The sequence below is a fragment of the Lacerta agilis genome, chromosome 5 (genome assembly GCF_009819535.1).
Source record: "Lacerta agilis isolate rLacAgi1 chromosome 5, rLacAgi1.pri, whole genome shotgun sequence".
NCBI lineage: Eukaryota > Metazoa > Chordata > Lepidosauria > Squamata > Lacertidae > Lacerta > Lacerta agilis.
Genome location: NC_046316.1, coordinates 66,756,580 through 66,778,307, shown reverse-complemented (window position 1 = coordinate 66,778,307; position 21,728 = coordinate 66,756,580). Strand labels below are relative to the sequence as shown.

Genomic DNA, 21,728 nt, shown 5'->3' with positions numbered 1-21,728 from the left:
ATTATGGATGCAGCTTTAAATAATTTTTTGCCAGGTTCCACTCAAGTATTAAATAAAAAAGTCTGTTTCAAAGAAAATGTGTTTTGGGATTTATTCAAAATCAGTCTGTCCAGAGTTCTGGGAAATGCACTGACTGATCCCATTATACAATTATTATACAATAATTACTTTCAGAGGTACGGTTCTTAAATGGGAAAGTGGGGGGAAATCCAGATAAAAATGTGTTTACCAGCTGATCTGATAATCCTGTGACGAACAATTAAACTAGAATAAAGCACAAAGTGTCAAGACAAAGAAACCTTAAATGACTTCTCATTGTTGTGGTTGGTACCGATGGGACAGCAGTTTCTAGGCGCTTGAGTCTCAGCTGAGTATTTCACCCACAACGTTGCAGAAATCTAAAGACAAAAATGTGAAACGAAATTGAAGCAACTATAAAAAACTAATTGCTGCCCTTTCACCTAAATAGATGCAAGATCCAACCTGCAAATTTTCAAAGTGGCACTATATTAATTAGATACAGACAAAATACAATTACTGTCATGGTGCCGCATAGTCCATTGCATCACATTTTATTTATTTCCTGGATTTGTATCCCACCAACACAGTATTCAGAGAGGCTCACAACCAAAAAAACTAAAACCTAACATCCAAGACTAAGCAATTATACATCATATTGATTCCAAGTCACAGGCCAATTTATCCAGCTATGAGACGTGCACCATCCACTCAAATCTGGATTTTGTTGGTTACTAGCCCATGTCTAACAGATCATGCACATCTACCACCATGTCTGGTATTCCATTTTTGGTACATCACAGGGAACGATTGTTATTTGATAATTTGCCAGTACTCTAAAATTTGAGTCCTGCTCACAGCAGTGGCCTACAGTTAGGTACTGGCACAAAAAAACATCTTCAGGTGCTTCTCTTGCAGACACCACACAGCCCACTATCTCACACAGAGAAATTAAGTCACAATAGCCTGTATCCTCCAAATAGCAGAAATGTGTACTTAACAAACAATTTCAAACATACAAGAACAACATGCTGAAAGACTGGGCTAGAAGAATTACTGATGGGCTTAACAAAACAATTCCCTCTTCAACCTTTGCACAAATGTCCCAAGGAAGGCCATCTGGCCCTAAGATTATAAGGTGAGAATCCAAAAGAATTCAAAATCCTTAAAACTACAAGAACTTCTAGTGTACAGTTCTCATTTTTGGTAGGTAAGTGGGTTGTCTGGGTTTTAAAAAAAAATTAGAATCACCTTGACAATCGCTGAACCTTGATAAGGTTTGTTCTTTTTTAACAACAGCATTCAACTCAGTTTGCAACAGTCAAATCTAATATGGAAATAATGAGCTTTTACTAGATAACTCAGTCAGTAGAGAATATGGCTCTAAATCTCAGGATCGTGGGTTCGAGCCCCACACTGAGAAAAAAATTACTGTATTGCAGGGGGTTGGACTAGATGACCCTTGTAAAGAAGGTAAAGGTACCCCTGACCGTTAGGTCCAGTCGCGGACTCTGGGGTTGCAGCACTCATCTCGCTCTATAGGCCGAGGGAGCCGGCGTACAGCTTCCGGGTCATGTGGACAGCATGACTAAGCCACTTCTGGTGAACCAGAGCAGCACACGGAAACGCCGTTTACCTTCCCGCCGGAGCGGTACCTATTTATCTACTTGCACTTTGACGTGCTTTCGAACTGCTAGGTTGGCAGGAGCCGGGACCGAGCAACGGGAGCTCACCCCATCGCGGGGATTTGAACTGCCAACCTTCTGATCAGCAAGCCCTAGGCTCAGTGGTTTAGACCACAGCGCCACCCACATCCCAGATGACCCTTGTGGTCCCTTCCAATTCTATGTTTCTATGATAATATGCGAGTGAAGTCCTAGGGCACAGTTTCTCAAACTGCAATCCATGAATTCCATTCAGATGGTCTAAGGAAAAGTTATGGAATGTTTGATAATATCTGTACTTGGTCCTGAACTTGGTTGCTTTTTTCTGAGAACAGTGCATGAGGGCGTTTACACAGAGTCAAATTATCAAAAAGATTAACAAGGACCCATGATTATCAGAATTATTATCAATTTAATTTATACTCAATTTAAGCATACACAAAATGATTAAATATCTAAAAACAGATGCAGAATATGACAGTGATGCTGGTGTTGAAGGGGGGATATTACGCTTCATATTTAATCCAGAAACAAAACCTGAATATATATTTTTCTAGCTTGGTATCACCATACTCACTACATACTTTTATTTGATTGCATTAGCCTGCATATGTTATCATCAGATGCACTACTGCTGGCGTACATGGTTGGGTATTTTGTGGCTGTTTGTCAGCTGTGTGTTTAAGGGTTTCACTTGGTAGAGTTAAACATGGAAGGGAAACAATGTGTAAGTCCATACAGTACATGATGTGAATTTACAGCTGTTAATGAAAAGGAAACATCCACTTAAAACACAATCCTACCCACAGTTGCTCCCCTGCACCTTTTACAGGGCGGAAGTATAATGCAGAGCAGAAGTAAAAATGCATGAGTTATCAGCTAAAGCTAGTGTGGTGTAATGGTTAGTGATGGACAAAAACTTGGGAGACCGCCCAGTTCAAAACCCTATTCGGTCATAAAGTTCCTTAAGTGGCCTTGGGCCTGTCACCATCACTCATCCTCATAACAACCCCATGAGGTAGGTTAGGCTAACATGAGGAGAGGGAGAATTATGTATGCCACCTTGAGTTACTTGGAGGAAAGGTGGACTATAAATGTAATAAACAAATAAAAAAACTATTTTAACAAATGCACCTTGCTATTAATTTTACATATATATCATAAAGTTGTTTGCTCATTATACAATTAAATTTTACTACCTGCTGAACTTTCTGTGCACTGCTCAGTTGCATTTCAGGGCTATACTGCAAACAAAGAAAAATATGTCACAAAATTACTTTGCTGTAACATATATCAAGCTCCACAGTGAACCAGCAAACCATTTGCTTCTGCCCCCATTTGGGTGGAGACAATATAGAAAATAATGGATTGAAAACACCCAGATACAAAATTTATGCTACTGATCTATTTTATATGTACTTCACATACAATCCTATGTGTGTCTACTAAGTGTGATGGGAGTTAAATTGGTCTTACATTCTGGTGTGATTGCAACCTTAGCCTGCAATCCTATGCACATTTACTTGGGAGACTGGATCAGTGTACATAGGACTGCAGTTAGTCTTCAGCTACTTCATCAACTAGCAGCAGTAACAGGTGTTGGGTGAGAAGCCTGGTGATAATCTAGCCCCATCAAAAGCTATGCAGCAGCATTATTCAGTTCAAGGGGAAACTGTCAAATCTGAAACTAATTACGTTGATTAAAGGAAAGATTATTTGGGGCCTCTTTCCTTTTTGATAGCACATGTGCCTTAATGTTTTATTTCTTCCGCTGTGCTGGTGGCTCGCTATCTTAAAAACAAAAAAACCAGTAGTGGGGATAAGCATCTTAAAATTGGAGCTAAAATCAAAGAACGGAACAATCGCCTTTGCCATTCATTTCTAACAGGAAAGCGTTGGGGCAACTTGTATCTAGATATATATACTGTATATAGCTTCGGGGGAAACGCGTGGAAGTTGGCAAAGAGAAGACGCTGAGGGAGCCGAGTGACGCTTGCTTGGCGTCTTTCAGCGTCGTCACCCGGATGACGGAGGAGGCGCAGCGCTGTTTCTAAAGGTGCAACTCTGGCTGGGGTGCAAACCTTACCTGGCCAAGTGGGATCCCTTGGTGGGCGGGAGGGAGGGAGGGAAGGCGACCTTCGTCCCCCCGCCCCCCACCCGCTAGGTGTACCAGGCAGCACCCACTGCCATCCGATTCCTTGTCCCGGGGGTTGAGAGCAGCCTCGGAGGAGGAGGAGGCGGCGTTGCCGTGGAAACGGAAAATCCGCTTTGTGACGCGGTTCGAACAGCGGCCGCTTCCCTCTAGCCCGCCCCTCCCCATCCGAGACCAAGACAAAAGGAGCCGCTCTCTGAGCCCACGTGGCTGCAAGCCGGCAGGCACTGGCCTGTTTCCACGCCCAGCCCGTAAACTCCACCCCCCTCAGGGAGCGCCGCGTATCGGGGAAACGTGGCTTCTCGCGCATTCCACAGGGATTCGGTGTCAAAAGATAAGCAAGGTTTAGCTGCCGGGTTGGAGCCCTACCTTCTAAGGTGTGGCTGCGGTTGTTTCAATGGGGGGGAGGGGGTGAAAATCTCCGCTATGGAGCTCCCAGTAGTTTTAAGGAAGCCGGTTGCACATGTTTCTGCACAGGAGCGGGAAACGCCCAACGAGCCCATCACCAGTTTAGGAGAGCTGCAACATGCTTTAAGAGCGATCTTACAAACTTTTAGGGTTTTCCCTGCTACCTTGAATGTGTTACGATTCAATGCAGCTATAGGAGTGTGGGTTAAACTGCCTTGTGTTGGTTTTTACGGGTCTCGTACGCTACTTCATAACACTTTTCCCGAAGGTTAATCTATTAAAATTTGGACTACAGTTCCCATCATCTTGGGCTCACTGGCCTGGCTGGCTGGGGCTGCTGGGAAATGAAGTACAACAATGTCTGGAGGACCAGTTTCCTCGTCCCTTGGGCAAGTCCTGTCACCAAGTTTGACAATCAGCACTCTTAAAGCATGTATGCAGCCTAATGCACTGGAATGCTTACTTCAATTTCAAACTCTTTTACCAAGATAGTCATCAAAACTATATAATCTGAGCAAGTCAACAGCAAGTTGGGGTGTGTGAAGGTAAACAAACTGTTATAACGATACATGACATAGATGTTTTACTCTGGAGCTTTTTACAGGTAGGTAGCCAGGTCGGTCTGCCAGTCAAAACAAAATAAGAAATAAAAAAATTCCTTCCAGTAGCACCTTAGAGAGCAACTAAGTTTGTTCTTGGTATGAGCTTTCGTGTGCATGCACACTTCTTCAGAAGTGTCTCTAAGGTGCTACTGGAAGGAATTTTTTTATTTTGTCTGGAGCTTTTTATTAGTTCACCAGGATAGTAAACATTAAATGTTGACTGCCACACAAAAGCAATACAGTCTAGTGATCTGTGAAATGACCATGTATTGGGCACACCAACAGCCTTAAGATTTTATTTGGTAAAGATTTTATTAATACGCCTTTAGATTCCAAATTTCCTTGGTGGCTTTTTAAATTATAAACAAGCTTTCAGGCAAAACAAGTTTTCACACTATAAAAAGGTGGCAATTGTGGGGTATTCTTATTCATTCTACATTGCTGTAGACATAGTATTATTCTGCTAATACAGCCAAAGTAATAATTGCTATACTTTATTTAAAAAAAGATGTGAATTAATAAGGTTTTTATTGTCCATGTTTAGTAAACTGCAAATGTAAATGTCTACCATTTGTTTGCTTACCTGTGAACTGATTTTAAAAAATCCTTGCCCCTCTCTATCACTTTATAGGTTAATTATACTGTAGTAGATTCAATTACTACAGCTCTTTCCATAATTGCATCAAAAAGATGAGGAAAGCTCTACCTTTGCAAATACTGCTTGATGTTATATGCACAGTATCGGGAAGAAATGGCAACCAGTATTAAATCAGACATTCTGTCAGCAGTACTGGCTAACCAGATGCAGAGCTTAATGTTGGCTCTTCACTAATGGGAAATGCATGGATTTAGCCTTGGACATTATAACACAGCAGTGCCATCGAACACATAATCCAGTGGTTTTCAACCAGTATGCCGTTGCACCCTGGGGTGCCTTGAATTATGGTCAGGGGTGCCGCTGGCAACACTGGCCTCTGTCACACTTTCCTCTAATGCCTCTGTCCTACCTCTGATGCTTGCACAGCTGTTTTATTGCAGCAGTCCTGGCTATAAGCTCTGCAGGTGAATGGTGCCTTTGGGAAGCACCTCTCTTGGGGGGGGGCAGCTCAGAGACCAGGGACGGGCAGCCACTCAGAGGACTCCCAAGGAGAAGGGAGAGTAGAAGAGGTCAAGGGAACACTCCACAAGGGAGGGTGTTCAAAAACAGGTGAGAGGCTGCCAGCTCTGCTGGCAAGGGGTGACATAACTGGGCTCCTGAGCTCCACGGGGTGCCACAGAAAGAATGTAGTTGGTCAAGTTGATGGACTCAAAAAGGTTGAAAACCTATGACATAATCTGTAACTCTCTAACATAGCTATCCAACTTCTAGAATTGACCATACACACGAGTGTTCTCCCTCTTATCCCAAGTAATTATATCACACTGTATTGTAAATTAGAATAAACCCTTCCAATATAAGAGCCTAGTACTTCCATGGGGTCTTGAGCACCAGCACTGCTCACTTTAGAAAGGAATTCCTGGTCAGATGCCTGTAGAGGATTTCACAAGAGCAGGATGATTTTCACGCTTTGTTAGTCAATTGCTACCTAAAACCCAGAAGTATATTCTCTACATTAAAGATAGTGTTTTGTGATTTAGTATAGCCTTGTAAATTAAGCTCACAAAGCTTACTCCCCAGCAAAAAAGTTAGTACAAGCCCCCTTCTCTGCAGCTAGTATGGAAATGCAAACTTAGTGGCCTCTTAGCAGGCTAGTGAAAACAAAACAAAAAGCTTGCCTTCTATTAGAAAGAAAAACAGGGCCTCCCTCCTGTGTTGAATGTGGAAGAGTAGGAGTTTTCCATCCTTTGCAGTTAACATGGTATCCAAGTGAAGTGTGGCAAGAGTACTCACCTGCATAGAATTCCTCATCACTCACAGCTACCTGGCAAGTTGTTAAATACAAGACTGATTTAATAGCCACAAACACATTAGTCATCCCTTAAGTGGTTTTAAGAGAGCTATTTTATGCACTGAGGCATAAGAACAATCTATGGCAATTTATTCCAAAGATGAACTCTGCACTGAGAGAAGTTATTGAAAAGCCACAGCTTAAAGCTGACAAGCAAAATTATACAGTATATACCTCAGATGAATCATATATATAGAAAAAAGGTAAAGGACCCCTGGACGGGTTAAGTCCAGTCAAAGGTGACTATGGGGTTGCGGTGCTCATCTCGCTTTTCAGGCTGGGGGAGCCAGCGTTTGTCCACAGACAGCTTTCCGCGTCATGTGGACAGCATGACTAAACCGCTTCTGGCACAATGGGACACCGTGATGAGTGTCAGAGCACATGGAAACACTGTTTACCTTCCTGCCGCAGTGGTACCTATTTATCTACTTGCACTGGTGTGCTTTTGAACTGCTAGGCTGGCAGAAGCTGGGACAGAGCAACGGGAGCTCACCCTGTTGTGCGTATTTGAACCGCAGACCTTCCAATCAGCAAGCCCAAGAGGCTCAGTAGTTTCCAGGTCTCTCACACTATCTGAGGTACGGCAATCAGAAGTCTAAGGTCCATAAAGATAACACCATATACTTTATGAAGTAGTTTAAGACTGACTGTTTAGCTAGCAGTATCTCACTTAGTTGTGCAACACAATGACTGTACATGACCCTTTTTTGTAACTGTTTCAGAGATTGCGAAAGGATAGGAGAGATATTCCACAACCCAGGCCACACTGAGGATTGAAAGCATATTACTAGAATCCAACACTTTCTTCAATACACTGGATCATGAAGGGGGTGGAGTTATCTCCAATAACAGACAACAGAAATACCAGAGCAAAAGAGAATAGGAATTGTTCATGCAGTCATTGATAGTGAAGACTAGGCAAGGAAGCAGGAGCATCTTTTGCCTGGGCTATAAAATAACTGCATGACAGAAGGCAGCAAAGGAGGGGGGGAGGATGAAATAGTGGCTTCTTCATGGCTCATGTACTGTTCCTATTATGCACTGTTACTTAGTGACAGGTTTGGGGTTGAATTAGCATGGGCTGGTAATGATTGATGCTTTGTCATGTCAATCACCTGTCAATGTAACTTCTTGAATATCTCTTACTATTAACTAGTAGTCACTCACAATCCAAATTGCACTACTCAGGCATTGCAGCCAACTGTGATAATCACAAACCAGAAGCCGAGGAAGCAATCAGTACATGTAAGAGGAGAAGCAGTCTCCAAGAAATCTTTCTTTTAACATGTGGAGTTTCCTTCTGCTAGTTGTGCTTTTGGTATAAGTTGCCTTATACCAAAATCAGACCACTGGTCCGGCTTGCTTATGGTCTGCATTCTCAACAATGACTGGCAATAGGTCTCTGGAATTTCAAGACAGTTTTCCCCCAGGCCTACCTGGAGATACCAGGAACTGAACTTGGAATCCTTTCCATGCACAACTGCGCTACAGTCATTCATATGCAAAACAAAATAAAAAATAAAAAAAATCCTTCCAGTAGCACCTTAGAGACCAACTAAGTTTGTTCTTGGTATGAGCTTTCGTGTGCATGCACACTTCTTCAGATTCATTCATATGTTAAACACTTACTAACTGAAAGTTGGATAATTTGTTACAAAGTACCCCCAAAAATCTAGCTTTTGTTTTGGTAGCCTGTACCTGAGAAGTGAAGTTAATTTGGTCTGGAGAGAATCTCCATTAAAGTAACTCAGTCAGAGCACATTCAAGAGATACAACACCTCCTGTGAAATCAATTGATTGTCTCTCCTTCACTGTAAATCTTTCTAAATACTTCTAAGTTGAAAGTTAAAGAAAAGAACAATAGACACCTTCTAAACATTGTGAAGCCAAGATGCAAATACCTAAAATCTTACTTCTTTCCCCACAATAGCTAATCTGGTAGTTTCAAAGGCCCAAGGCTCCCACCAGAAAACCCACAATTAATCCTTTTCCTCCTACTCATTGGGACAGCAGAATAAAAATGCACTTGTAGGAGCCATACCTCAGATATTTAGGACAAGCTTCCTGTCTGGCACCATTAAAAAACTTTTAACACCCAATTACTACCAGGAATACAGCATTTGTAGTCTATGTTATTTTAATATTTAAGCCCAATTTGAGAATAAAACATGTTTTTCACCTTAGCAACTAGGAATCTTTGGAACCCACTACAGAGCCTAGAGCTTGCCAATCAGAAGATCGGCGGTTCAAATCCCCACTTCGGTGTGAGCTCCCATTGCTCAGTCCCTGCTCCTGCCAACCTAGCAGTTTGAAAGCACGTCAAAGTGCAAGTAGATAAATAGGTATCGCTCCGGCGGAGAGGTAAACAGCGTTTCCGTGCACTGCTCTGGTTCGCCAGAAGCGGCTTAGTCATGCTGGCCACATGATCCAGAAGCTGTACGCTGGCTCCCTCGGCCAATAAAGCGAGATGAGCGCCGCAACCCGAGAATCGTCCGCAACTGGACCTAATGGTCAGGGATCCCTTTACCTTTACAGATATGTCACTTTCCACACAATAGCAAATACATCACCACCCTTGACATCGCCGTTCTTGACTCTTTTCTACCCTCTGCTACTTCTCACTTCAGAGGTCTCCATACTACCACCCCAACAAACTCCAACACCTGAGAAATAAAGGCAGATATGAAATCTCGCTCCTCTTGTTATACTTTATATCACTCTCTTCCCTGGCAAGCAAGTCCACTGGCTAGCCAAACCCTTTGTTTTTTCCCCTTGCCTTCTCTACTAGCCCCAAGCCATCTACTTCACCCACTTTCTGCTTCATAGAGCAGAATGCCCCTTCTCTTTTAGCTTTTTACTGTCATCCCAGTCTCTGTCTTGGCCAGTCCTTTTCTCTCCCTGCTCCTTTTATCTTGTGCTTTCAAGCCCCTAATTGGGTCCCTTCTTGAGGGAAATCTGCCCTTTTCCTGTGCTAAATCTCTCCTTCTACTTTGCTCACTTTGTGATCACAGACTACGCAAGGGTAGGCAACCTAAGGCCCAGGGGCCGGATGCAGCCCAATTGCCTTCTCAATCTGACCTGGACGGTCCAGGAATCAGCGTGTTTTTACATGAGTAGAATGTGTCCTTTTATTTAAAATGCATCTATGGATTATTTGTGGGGGCTGCCTGGTGTTTTTACATGAATAGAATGTGTGCTTTTATTTAAAATGCATCTCTGGGTTATTTGTGGGGCATAGGAATTCATTATTATTTTTTCAAAATATAGTGCAGCCCACCACATGGTCTGAGGGACGGTGGACCGGCCCATGGCTGAAAAAGGTTGCTGACCTCTGGACTGCTGCTTTACTGCAGGTGGGCATAATTTGGGGAAATCACACTTGTGGACAAATCTGAACCCCTGCTGGGTCAAGTTTGGCCTGAAGACTCTAGAGGTTCACCATCCCTGTTCTACTCAGTATACGTTTTCCTTCCAATATCAACTTCAGCCAAATCTTCTTCATCCAACATAACACTCTACTTTGTCTAACCAATTTTACTGCATCCTAGTTTTTCTATGTTCTGAGGCATGCTTTTCAATATAATTAATTATACTCTTTTATTGGTTTTTAATTCAGCCTATTGTTAACTCTCTTTTTTTTAGTAAAAATGCTTATTTTCTTTTTGATACAATAAAATGGTCTTTTTTGCTGTCCCTGTTGACATCTGAGGTACCAAATTCTGGAGTACAATCAGGTCTCAATGTGAAAAGAGCCTTTAAAAATGTGAGCAGGGGTGTACAGTATGTTACAACTTTAGACTTGTATGCACACTTGAGGAAGTCCTCAAGGCATTTGTTCTGTATTTTCAGAAACATGAGTAACACTCAAATGTTACAGTAAGATGTGGTTAGTATATGATGCTAATTCATTGCTGTACGATGCCAAGCAGCCCCAACACTTTCATCTTTTGTAATTCCCACCGGATTCATTTATCCAATGAGATCAAAAAGTTGCTTAGGCTTTGCATCATGTGTGCATGGTTAAGAAACAATGAAAACCTTTATTACTAAGCCTTTCAAACATAAGAGAGATAACATTCCTTACTATAGATACAACAGATGTCCTTTGTCTACAGAATTAGAGCATCATTGTGACTAAGTACCACTTGGTAGTTGACTAAGATTAATTGGATAAACAGAAGACTATAGTCACCAGCTCTAGATACCCAGACATGTTGCCTTCAATAATGACCAAGCTGCAGGTAGGGGAGATGTGAGATGCAAACTTATCCTGTCTGCAAGTGTAAAAATAAGTCCCTGGTGTTTACTGAGGTGATACACCATGACTATACCACTTCAGTCTGCAGATTCCGCTTCCATAACTGAATAATAATAATAATAATAATAATAATCAATAAATCAAGTTTGTATACTGCCCTTCATCCATAGACCTCAGGGCATTTCACAGCATAAAACTTGAATATTGCACCCACTTCTACAAATAAAATATTAGACTATCAGGAGTAAGTTTTCTCTGGCATTTTCTATCCAGAGGATTTCATACAGTAACGCATTCAATTATGCAAGTGGTACAGTTCAGATACAAGTTTGTCACAAAATGAGTACTAGATCTTGGTGAACCCGCAGTAAGATGCACAAACTACAAATATTTGGGATGAAGGAGCTTCTCTTTTAATGCAGGCGTTTTCCTAAATACATTGGGAGTTCCTGCCAGCAGTAGAGGCCCCTTCTGTCCCTCCCCTCACTTCTGATTTTGGCAAACCATAAACGAAACATGTAATTTTCATCTTTCTTCCCTTATTAGCAAAATGCAATGCCATCATTTTGTTGAAGGAGTTGCTAGAAGGTATTTTGGCCACCTCATGAGAAGAGAAAACTCCCGGTACAAACAGTATGAGACAATAATCTGTAAGTTGGGCATGCATGGATAAGAATTGTCTATACTTACAGAATGTATTTTAAGTTATTAGAGTGTAAATAGATGACAGTAGACATACACAATAAAGAAGGGTAAACCGCGGAAATACCTGACAAAATAAAACAGCGGAAGTTTGGGGGGAAGCAGAAGGGGGGGTAATATGGGTTTGATCTCTGTTTATGTTTTTTTCTTTCTTTTTTTAATTTTTATTATTATTATTATATATATATATATATATATATATATATATATATATATATATATATATTCTTTTTCTTTTCTTTCTTTGTTCTTCTCTTGTTCCAGTAACAAACAACGAGTATAAAATATATTTGAGATATTTTAATTGAACAGAATACATCTTAACAGCTATGTGACAAACCACAGAATTGGTATAAGGGAGAAGCTTAAGAATAATTTTTTCTTTTCTTTACTTACTTGGAGATATTGGTATAGATCTATGTGAGATATAGATATTATACGGTGTTGTATTACTTTTTCTGCTATTTTCTCTTTCCTGTTTGCTGAAAATTTAATAAAAAAAAATTTAAAAAAAAAAGAGAGAGAAGAGAAAACTCCCTGGAAAAGACCCTGATGTTGGGAAAGATGGAGGGCACAAGGAGAAGGGGACGACAGAGGATGAGATGGTTGGACAGTGTTCTCGAAGTGACTGGCATGAGTTTGGCCAAACTGCGGGAGGCAGTGGAGGATAGGGGTGCCTGGCGTGCTCTGGTCCATGGGGTCACGAAGAGTTGGACACGACTGAACAACAACAACTTTAGACCTCAGATACAAGAAAAATGTAACTTGATTTAAGTTTAGTGTGTTAAATAATCTCTGAAGTATCTACAAGCATAAAGTGATTACCTAAGGACAGCAAGTGGACTAGGTTTCAGTGCTAATCAAGACAGCAAATACCCCAAACCATGAAATCTTGATGTTGATAAAGCAGAGTAGCTAGCCTATCTTTAAGGCTATTGGGTAGTATTCAACTAAGCTTTACTCAGAGGAGACCCACTGCAATTAATGGACCTAACTTAGTCATGTTCATTCATTTTAATCCATCTACTCCAAGTATAACTTACCGGTAGTTGAATACCACCCATTGTTAGCTCATCAGGCTCAGGCCCTCCATGAACACTGGAACTTATAGAACACATAGAAAAAGGTGGTCTGGGATAAGTGTACCCACATTTTTAATGTTTCCCACTGAAACAACATCTTTGTTGACCCCTCTGCATAAGTCATCTTTTCTACCACACTCAGGTTATCCGGACAAAAATTAATGTACATGGTCTCTATTAACTGCTTAGAAGTCATTTGGTAATTGATTAATTAAAATATTTATAATATACTCCAAGGCAAAGAATGTAAGTGCCATGCAGCCATATGAATGCACACTCACTCCTAAATTCCTGTTTTGATATTCACAGGTATACAGACAGACAGAAGCTTCTCCAAGACATTACAAGGAACTTTAGAAGATAAGTTCTCAAAAGGCCCACATCTCATCTGTAAAAATCTCATTTCTTCCTGCCTGCTTGCTACACGTTAGACTCATGCTACAGGTTATACAGGGAGAAAGAAGATGTACCTGTGCCAGTTGGTGGTAACTATGCCATTATATCTTAATCAACTGATTAAGGAGTTCTAGTTTAAGTTCATATTTATCATTTTTATACAATACCATCTATGTACATTGAATGCCCCCCAAAAGTCACCTACAGTTACAATGATGCAATTTCAAGAATAAAGTTTGAATTATAAAATAGTCTAATTGCTACATTTAAATTTATTTTCTAAGACAAGTCACACAAGCTATATGTTCACCCTGTACTGTTAGTGAAACATTCTATAAAAATGCAAGAAAAATAGCAAACCTTTCACAGTGGAACCTCTGGTCACCAGCTTAATTCGTTCCGGAGGTCCATTTTTAAACCGAAACCATTCATAACCCGAGGTGCGTTTTTGCTAATAGCGCCTGCCGCGCTGCAGGTGCGTGACTTCGCTCACATCCCGAGAGAAAGTTCACAACTGGGAGCATCTACTTCCGGGTTAGCAGAGCTCATAACCCGAAGCGTTCGCAAGGAGGACGGTATGTAACACGAGGTTCTACTGTACTGTTTAAATATGCATTCCTTGCACTCTACATTCTTTCACACATGAGAATTAGGGTAAATTCACACATTGCAAAGCAAAAAATCCATGTTTGCAGAGGCGTCGCGGGGGGGGGGCGGTCCACCCCGGGTTCCAGCGGAGGTGGGGTGCCACTCGGCGGCCCCTCCCGCCCCTCCCCCAGCAACGCCACCCTATCCGTGCGGCTAAGGTTTGTTGCACAGCACCTGGCTCACACAAATGGTCTCCTTCCACAGAGAACAGCCAAAGAGCTACAAGGCACCTCTAAAAGTCATGTGAGGCCACAGTGAAGGCTGGTAGGTCTGACTAGAGCTCCACACGACATTAATGACTATATTAAGATAATAGTAAACCATGGTTTATCATTATATGAGTTATATAGTTCAGGGTGCAGGTACAACTCTGGACTGCTATTAATTGACACTTTTAATCTCATTGTGGCCCTACCAGACAGGGAGGGAAAAGGGTATCAGACAAGATTCAAACACATACTGGTAAACCATAGTTTAATGTTACATCTTAACCAAGCCAATATGTGCCAACAAATATTTCCCAAATTCTGCAAAACACACTGGAGTTCCTTCACAAACAAGATGGTGATGTGGGAGTTTACTGAAGACAGAACATTTTAAAACATTTGTTATAAGCAATTGCCCTTATTAATGAAGCCTTTGCAATGCACTCACAAAACATTTTCACCATCAAAGCCTTCCCTACTGGGCTCACTTGAAGGACAGGCCCAGTGCATAAATTGTGGTACCATTACGAACATGTTGCAGCACACATAGGACTATGCACTGGGATAAGCAATTTATGGTATACATAGAAAAGCATTTCCATGATGAAAGGTGCCCACATGCAGGTGACAGCAGAGAAATAAACACCATATTACACCACTATATATGGGTAATAGTTCTGTGGTACAGCACCTACAAATTTCAGAAACCCAGTTTGCCTCCCAGAGTATACAATTTTATTCTGAAAAGAGATAGCTTTGTATGTTTCATCATCTCTGGTGTGAACTGCTATAAAGAAGAAAGTGCCTACCCACTACTAGTAAAGAAAAGGTAAAGGTAAAGGACCCCTGGATGGTTAAGTCCAGTCAAACGACTATGGGGTTCCAGCGCTCATCTCCATTCAGACTGAGGGAGCCGGCGTTTGTCCACAGACAGCTTTCCGGGTCATGTGGCCAGCATGACTAAACCACCTCTGGCACAACGGGACACCATGACAGATGCCAAAGCATTTACCTTCCTGCTGCTGCAGTACCTATTTATCTAATTGCAAACCCAAGCAGCTCAGTGGTTTAGACCACAGTGCCACTAATGATCCTTGCTGTTTAATGTACTGCTCTGAACCTTTAGAAATTTCCACATACTATCCATACATTTATGGTGAATGCCCTTTCCTGCTCATCCAGACACATGTTGTAGGGCACCACTGCCTACAGTTATCTCTATTATTACATTTACTTCAACAACAGATAACATTCCTGGTACACCTCAATGTACTTGTGAAACACTGCCAAACCATGATACGACCACTGTTCACAAAAAATTCACCTGTGTAATAGAAACCTTAGTGTGCCACTGGAAGAGCAAGATTATGGCAGTTTTGTATAATTCCCTCTCGAAGCCCAGCAGGAGGAGAGTACTGCTAAACTGGGCCCAAAGCCAGCAGGGTTTGGACTCTGAACTTTCATTTTAAAGTAAAATAAAAAAACAAGTATTTAGCCTTTACGAACCAAGAGTTATGAAGCAAGACATGCAGGCACCACTCTGAACAACTGCTTTGTGAGCCATCAGCGTATTCCTGCTTTTCAGTGCTTTTAGCCAATTTTTGAAACAACAGATGTGACAGACAAGTGCTAGAGAAAAATATTAAGAGTCACACATCCACCAGGGAAGACCCCCAAAACCAGGAAGACCCTGGTTCATTTTGAAGCTGACTTTGGGTCTTCCTTCAGATGTGTGTGATTATTTTTTTCTGGATTCAGATAACAGAAGAGAATGCATGGTTCATTCTGAAGCTGTCGTCCCCCCTCTTTTCTTGTAGTGATTGCTGCCCCGTGAAAACAACTGCTACTGCAAGGCAGAAGGTAGAAACAAGGACTTTATACTCTTGCATTCAGGTTTAAATACTTGCAAAACAATCATTGACTGTATGAACATTTTAATTCCCTGCAATGATAATAATATTGTTATAAGTATATCCATTTTGGGGGCAGAGGGAATAGAGTAACAGTTCTGAAGTGTAGCCCAACCCTGGCATGATGAGGGGCTGGGGGTTAAGTAAATGCAGCTGGGGGTTGTTTGTTGGTTATACAGTGGTACCTTGGTTTAAGAACAGCCCTGTTTACGAACTATTCGGTTTACGAACTCCACAAAACTGGAAGTAGTGTCCCGGTTTGTGAACTTTACCTCGGTCTAAGAACAGAAGCCGAATGGTGGAAGGGCACCGGTGGTGGGAGACCTCATTAGGGAAAGTGCGCCTCGGTTTAAGAACAGACTTCCAGAACGGATTAAGTTCGTAAACCCAGGTACCACTGTAGTAACAACATGGAGAGGTTCTGCTTTCACACTTATGAGGGGATAAAGAAATTCTCCAGAGGACTGTTGCTGCTGATATACCGTATTTTTCGTTCCATAAGACGCACCTAGTTTTTAGAGGAGGAAAGGAGGAAAGCCCTGGTTTTTTGAGGATCAGCTCAGTAGTGTGCAGCTTTTTTTGCAAAGGGGGAAAAGCAAAGCTTTTTTGCAAATGGGGAGAAGCAAAGCTTTTTTTGCAAAGGGGGGAAAGCAAAGCTTTTTTTGCAAAGGGGGGGAAAGCAAAGCTTTTGCAAAGGGGGAAAAGCAAAGCTTTTTTGCAAAGGGGGAAAAGCAAAGCTTTTTTGCAAAGGGGGGAAAGCAAAGCTTTATTGCAAAGGGGGGAAAGCAAAGCTTTATTGCAAAGGGGAAAGCAAAGCTTTTTTGCAAAGGGGGAAAAGCAAAGCTTTTTGCAAAGGGGGAAAGGCAAGCTTTTTTGCAAAGGGGGAAAGCAAAGCTTTTGCAAAGGGGGAAAAAGCAAAGCTTTTTTGCAAAGGGGGGGAAGCAAAGCTTTTGCAAAGGGTGAAAAGCAAGAGGAAAAGCCCCATTTTTATGGGGTTCAACTCACATTTCTGCAGATATTTAAGGAGCCCTTTCTACAGTTTGCAGAAAGATAATCTAATCAGCCAGTTACATGTGGCTGGGGAAACAAACAGCCTCCCTCTGCAGGCACATTCAACAATGGAGGCCTGGGCAAGGGGGCGGGGGCCCAGAGGGAGCCAGGAGTCTTATCTCTCTCCCTATCTCTTGCTGATCAGCTGCTGAGCGGGGTCCTTTCAACACCTCCTTCTCTCTCTTTCTTTTTAAAAAAGCAGGATCTGCTTTTGGTCCCTGGGCAATTCAGCTCCAGGGACCACCATTCGCGCCATAAGACGCACAGACATTTCCCCTTACTTTTTGGGAGGAAAAAAGTGCGTCTTATGGAGCGAAAAATACAGTAAATGCTAAAATGGGTATATCTATGTAAAAGGTGCATGTCTTTCTTCATAACCCTTGGTGAGTGAGGGGCAAAGTACAAGCTACATACAATGTACTAGGCCAAGAAAATCTTGTTGGCATCCCTGGTTCTGGCAATCCAGAAAACGAGAAAGTAATAGCATTACCACAGAACTATGCTACATGGTCTGCCTGTTTATTTTTCTTTACACTAATGTTTTATTTTAATATAAATATGTCTGATCTCCCATATTATGGAGATGTAGCTTGACAATGAATAGTCAGCTATTGTGTATCCAAGAAGCAACCTAATCAAAGCCTATCAGAGTTATGTCATGAAATCTCATGATTTTAAGAGCCTTACTTTTGCCCATTTGAAATTAGTAACTGCAATCACCTATCTACAAGATCCAGTGAGTACACAAAAGGCTTGAATTATTCAAAACACCATAATTATGTCCTGAAATGAAAATGGAAAAAACCACTCAGAAATATGGCTTACATGGAAAAATTGCAGGAAATTTTTGAAGGAACATCCTGTACTTATGTTTTACCAATACAGTAGACCCTCAACTTGTGTGAGAGTTATGTTCTGGGGATTATGCCTAAAGCAAAAATCACGCATAGTCAAAATCCACTGTGTTAAATGGTAGGTGGAATTGCCAAAGTCATTTTTCCCAGAACCCTGCCCCTTTTTAATTTTATTTTTTTAATGTTTTGCCACATGCATAAAGCTGAATATGCACAAATTAAATGCGTGCTAGTTGCAGGCTTACCGTAACAGTTGGTATTTAATTAACCCTAGTAATTTCCCCAGTAGTAATGTATGGAAGTGAGAGCTGGACCATAAAGAAGACTGATCGCCGAAGAATTGATGCTTTTGAATTACGGTGCTGGAGGAGTCTCTTGAGAGTCCCATGGATTGCAAAAAGATCAAACTTATCCATCCTTAAAGAACAGTTACAGGTGGGTAGCCATGTTGGTCTGCATGCACACGAAAGCTCATACCAAGAACAAACTCAGTTGGTCTCTAAGGTGCTACTGGAAAGAATTTTCTATTTTGTTTCGATCCTTAAAGAAATCAGCCCTGAGTGCTCACTGGAAGGACAGATCCTGAAGTTGAGGCTCCAGTACTTTGGCCACCTCATGAGAAGAGAAGACTCCCTAGAAAAGACCCTAATGTTGGGAAAGATGGAGGGCACAAGGAGAAGGGGACGACAGAGGATGAGATGGTTGGACAGTGTTCTCGAAGCGACTAACATGAGTTTGGCCAAACTGCAGGAGGCAGTGAAAGATAGGTGTGCCTGGCGTGCTCTGGTCCATGGGGTCACAAAGAGTCGGACACGACTGAACGACTGAACAAGTAAGATTTCAATGTAGCTTAATGATTAATCATGTATCAGTGTAGTTCAATCAATTAGCATCTTCAAAACAAAGAACTACCTCTCCAACTCTGATGAAAAAATCTAGTATCATGTCAGAAGTGCAACATTACAGGTTGGCCTCTACTCTACACTGCTGATACAAACTCAATGCATACCTCATCAGCCAGTATGAATACAATCATGTTAGCTGTGATCCTCTAGTTACAATGCTCATTTCAATTTCTCATTATCATATTTTCAGAATCAGTTTATAAGCAGTGTTTTAAGCTGCAGGGTATTTAAGCCAACTATGTTTGACTGGGAGGCTACATTTTCCATCCTCCACACTAACACTATTGTACATCTTTCCTTGTTCTGCAGAATCAGAAAGAGAAACAAAAACCAGGAGAGGTCTCCATGAGAGGTTGTTGCAACCCAACACAGAGGACAGTTCTGTGAGAGAGAGATCAGAATCTTGCAGTAACAACACTAGCCAATCCCTACCAACTTCACTGGTAACAAGCCTAACCAATCCATAACAGCTTCAGTCTTCAGCTTCCCTAAACACCCAGAACATACTTAATATGAATGGATGCCAGGTTGCAGCCTCATCTGCATTTCTTGGCAACCCCAGCTATGTGTATCAATGAACATGCATATTTATAACAGGATCTGAGTGAAAGTTGTCTTCATATACATGGGGGGGCGCGGTCCACCTAAACTAACCCAAATTTATTAATGACACTAACTATGTCTACTGAGAAGCAAGTCCTATTGAATTCATTTATGTGTACCCCAAGTTAAGAGGGGTTAGGATTGCAGCCTTATTATCCTTTTGTACATGGCAAAAGGAGAAGCAGTGTAAAAGTGGGTTTTCCCTATTCTTTCCATGCTTGTTTATACATTTTGTTTATACCAACCAGTATCATATTGTTGTTATATGGACATTTGGAAGAGCTTCCTAACATACTAAAAGAGAACTGGAGTCCTAGCCATTCCACTATCTTTACATAAGCAGAGAATTAGCACTGTAATTCTAGCAGGCACGAAGTGACAGAGCCTTCGGAACTGTGTGTGCACATGCACCCCATTATTGTTTACAGGAGTGTAGGCTCTACTACTTCTGATTTTTCCATCCTAGCTGAGAGTATAGGAAATGTTGTTTTTTTTTAGGCAATCCTAAACCTAAATCCTATTGGGGTCTAAATCCCACTGAACACAACGTAGCCTCCTATACAGGACGGCCCTGCGGACACAAGGGCTCACCCCCTGCTTATTTGTCAGCAGACTCGGTTCCAGGCGACGGATCTGCACGTGTGAAAAAGCTGCTGCCTTTCCGGCGCACCGCTCACGACTTTGCACACCCACCCCGGGCACGGAAGAGACGTGCCTGGAAGGCGGGACGTCCTAGTAAGTACATGCCGCGGCGCAACCCAGGGCACGTCTGCTCGGGAGCAAAACCCTCCGAGGGGAAAACCGTGCACGCAGCTGCCACCACCGTGGGCCTAAACCGAGCAAAAAAAAAATACAAAATAAAAAGCGAAACTGCCGACGTGTACCTCGGTGTGAAGTTACTCGGGATTTAATCGCCCCGGAATGAAATCGGGTGGTCCCGAATCCAGCAGGCCTAGCGCCGCCGCCGCCGCGAAGCCCCCCAGCCCCGGCCTCTTCCCCACGTGCACCTCCGGGCCCGTGGCCGCCGCCTCCCTGTCCCGATGCTATGGGCCCCGATCCCGCGCTTCCCTCCCCGTCCTCCCCTTGAGAAGAGACCCTGTTCGTCAGCCAGCGCCTGAGAGGCTCCTGCCGCCTGAGAGACCCTCCTGCCTCGCCGCCGCCGCCTCTGGCCCGCCGGCCCGCTAAGCTGGGCTCGCCCTCGCCCGCATGCCCGCCCGTTCGCCCGGCTCGAGTCCTGCCTGCCCACCGGCTCCACAGCCCTGACTCACCGCCGCGGCCGGAGAACGGGGAAGCCGGCGAAGGGATCTGCGCGTGTGCCGAGGGTCGCCTCGGCCGGCCGCGCTGTGTAGCTCCAGCTTCGGGGGGCGGGCCCAACCCCCGCGGAGCCAATGAGCGGCACCCAGGCCGCGGAGATGCCCCGCCACCGCCTCCTTTCTCTCTCTCTCTCTCTCTCTCTCTCTCGCTCGCCGACCCCTCCCTCCCTCCCTTCCTTCCGCTCCGAGCTGGCGCACCTCACAATCGCCACCGCCGCCGAGGAGCATCCTCATTCCATATGCCGCGGCGGAGGATCCTCATTGGCTAGCGAGGGGTGGCGCGCGAGGGGCTGGCGCTGCCGCGTTCTAAAACGGCTGTGTCTGCGAGGAGGGTTGCGCGAGGGAGCTGCGCGAAGGGTTACTATCGGTCACTGCCGGGCCTGGGGTTACGGGAGCCGCTGGCGGGCCGCTGGTGAATGACACAAGAGACCCATTACAGCTGCTGCTGGGGGAAAGTAGGCACCAAGTGCAATATTATATATATATATATATATCTTGTTGTCTTTGCATTGCAAATAAACACAACTCTCTCGTGGGCTTATCGGCTGCTGCATTAGTAGTAGCAGCAGCAGCAGCAGCGTTTACTTTCGTCATCGTCATGTGTTGCTCCTGACCCAATGTGATGATACAATTCGCGTCGTGCATGTTCCAGTCAGAAAATATTCAGGTCTATCATGCACACAGGATTGCAGCCTGATGTGTATACGCGAAGGGAGAAGGGGGGAGGGAGAAATCACCCTATTCTTCTGATTGCTAATTGATTTTAAGGTGCTTGTTCTATATCGTTGCAACCCTTCCCGGCACCTCGCGGTGAAAGGCCGGTAGGAAATGGAATAAATACAGTTAATGGTTCGTGTGTAGTTTATCATACGGATCAATGAGGCTTGCCTGCTCGACTCCTGCCATTTAATTCTACCATCTAAGCAAGTTATTATTTATTACATAACCATGTAATCCCCACATGTTCTTTCTTAACCACTATAGAGACTGCAGGAAAACCATGAATGG

At 43.0% G+C, this 21,728-nt stretch overlaps 1 protein-coding gene across 4 annotated transcripts in view; it reads right to left on the bottom strand.

Moving 5' to 3' along the window:
* ACSL3 (acyl-CoA synthetase long chain family member 3) overlaps positions 1-20,798 on the bottom strand; it is a 53,803-nt gene extending 33,005 nt beyond the window's left edge. Inside the window, exons 1-3 of one of the 4 annotated variants that reach the window (XM_033150255.1) lie at positions 20,676-20,798; positions 2,882-2,926; positions 300-398 (exon numbers count right to left, since the gene is read on the bottom strand). The gene's annotated coding sequence lies outside the window, so the exon portion shown is untranslated. Of the gene's footprint in view, positions 1-229; positions 249-299; positions 399-2,881; positions 2,927-3,768; positions 3,790-20,675 lie in introns of those variants that run through there. The other 3 variants (XM_033150254.1, XM_033150256.1, XM_033150257.1) reach the window with 3 other exon arrangements.
* Between the last annotated feature and the right edge of the window lie 930 nt (positions 20,799-21,728).